Here is a 2,530-nt window from a genome sequence, read left to right on the forward strand (position 1 = left end):
ATACATTAGATCCGTTCGTTAATTAGAACCGTCACCGATTTACCCAATTTAGCGCGGCGATCATATCATTGAAGCGATAAATTGGCCTGTCCTTGCTACTGGATGGATAAACGTTAAATCGGCACGTTAAACATCCACACATGCTTCGAACTTCTACGCGCTAACTCATTAAGACGTATGCGCATATAACTACTCGTGTATTCATAGTATAGACAAACGAGTCTTAATTGCAATCACAAATATTCGTCCGCGGTTGTACGCGTGCGATGCATAATGATCCGCGTTAGGTATATATCCTCTTCGTCTATTAACCAATCTAACATCGTCATATTTGTCGAAAGCATTAACAATCGATGTAACTCGGATGTAACTCGTGCGAGATCTTCCCGGAAATTCTCACGGATATATAAACAGACGATAAATATTTCATATCGAAAAGATCGAACATTTTTTTTTAATCATTTTCTCGAATCATTCTGTAATCGAGTTAATCGCGATAATTTATTTATTTTTGTAATGCAATTGTAATTATTTCTTTTTTTTCTCATTGTATATCGCGAGATATTGATTCACCTTGACCTTGATATTATAATGAAAATCCAATTACATGTAATAATATTGGATATTTTTAACAAGATTCCATGCGCTAGCTAGAATCAGCTGCGTTTCTCGACTATATATAAAATTTTCAAGTTTTTCAAAAAAAAAACGAAACTGAGATACGTATATATCTTTATATCCCCTTCCCTGCCCCGAGATATATGTTAATTTATCTATTCCATTTCAACGAATCGATTAAACTAGATTTTGCGCAACTTTCACTTGGTTACTCACGAAGGGGGATCACCGTGCTCGTTTGAAATCTGATTCGTCTTCGAACCGCGGATGAATAAAGAACGATCTAAGAAGAATTGACGTGACGTAAGATCGATGTAAGGAATAAATTTTCTCTTACCCAGTAGCGCAGTTTTTTTTTTTACGCGTATTCGAGAATCGTGCGTTCTTGGTAACGCGTCGACTCGTGCCCCTCATTCAGAAAAATCGTAGCGGAAATGATGGCATTTCGCGGATTTCCTTTCGTTCATTCTCATGTAATATCGGTTAAAACAAATTTCATGGGATGGAAAATAGCGTGATAAAGATTGAAAATAAGTAACTGAAGGAATACGACTGGCACGAAAGCCGCAAGCAGACTGAATGCGAATGCGTGTAAAATTGCTCTCTTTCTCGCTCTGCCTCTCCTCTCCTTTTCGTTCAACCAATTCTATCCTCGGCTTCCCTCTTTTTCCCTCTTTTTCTCACTTTATCCCAGCTTTTTGTTTCTTTTTCTCACCTCTTTTCCCCGCTCCCGTGTGTATGTACTTCTTTCGCGTTTCCATGCTCTTTTGATCCGGAAAAAATGTTGAAATGTTTTCAAAATGTATATTCGACAAGTATATGCATACATTATAAATGTATCCGGGGAATCACACACAATATCTGCTCACTCATATAAACATAAAGATTTCCCTCGTATAAGCTTGTATTATTAATTTCATTGTTCATCCATTTGTACTGTAATATAAAATAGAATGTTTTATTCATTGTTATGTTTCAATAATTTATCGTAAAAGAAATGTTAACTTAATGAAAGAAGATAATTCTCTCTTATTATAGCTATCAGTTTTGAGTTTATTAACCTCCTTATTGATTCATTAATTTCTTTATTACTTACTGTCGATTTATGAGATTTTTTTTTAATGATTTATAAGAGATATAGCCCGTTAATTTATCATCGATTCGTAATATTTCTTTGTTATTCGTTAATTATTTATAACGGATAGATACTACGAAGATCGTCTTTCCTACAAATATTTTGTAACAATAAGTTAATTATAATTTTAATATCTTGTAAAAAATTTATCGACTATACAAATACTCACTCTGACGTTTTTAGAGAAGATTTGGTCTTATGTTTAACAACGATTTAATTTTTTTCTATAAGATTAAATCTTCAATTTATCAAAATGGAAACAAAAAACTTGGAATAACGATTTTATTATGGTTCACGTACGATTATATCTCTTATACCACGGTTATTTTTACGCATATGCATTTTGAAGAAAGTATTTAGGCCAATGTCGTATCATGTGTGAAAACCCACGAGTTCTATTTTTATGGGAAACCCTGTGGTAAATTATTGTGCAGTTTCGCGATAATCAAGATTTCCTGTATCAAAAGAAATACTCGGTAATCTCGGTAAAATAAAATATATGTAGAATTTATCTCTAATATAGTTAAATTGTAATACATTAAAGAATCATCGAATCTTATCTTATTATGTTAACGATTAATAAAAAAAAATAAAATTCGGATACTGAAAGAAAAACTTGAATAAAATTTTATATTTATGTACGTATACTTTTGTTAAAAATAAATACTTATCGTTCACGGTCATCCAACGATGACCCAACTTTATATTCTACATTAGAGTTCTCCATATTTTTCTTTCACTTCGATATTTTTTTTTTTTTTTTTTTTTTTTTCCCCT

This window comes from Apis dorsata, unplaced genomic scaffold (genome assembly GCF_000469605.1).
Source record: "Apis dorsata unplaced genomic scaffold, Apis dorsata 1.3 scaffold_199, whole genome shotgun sequence".
In the NCBI taxonomy this organism is placed as follows: domain Eukaryota; kingdom Metazoa; phylum Arthropoda; class Insecta; order Hymenoptera; family Apidae; genus Apis; species Apis dorsata.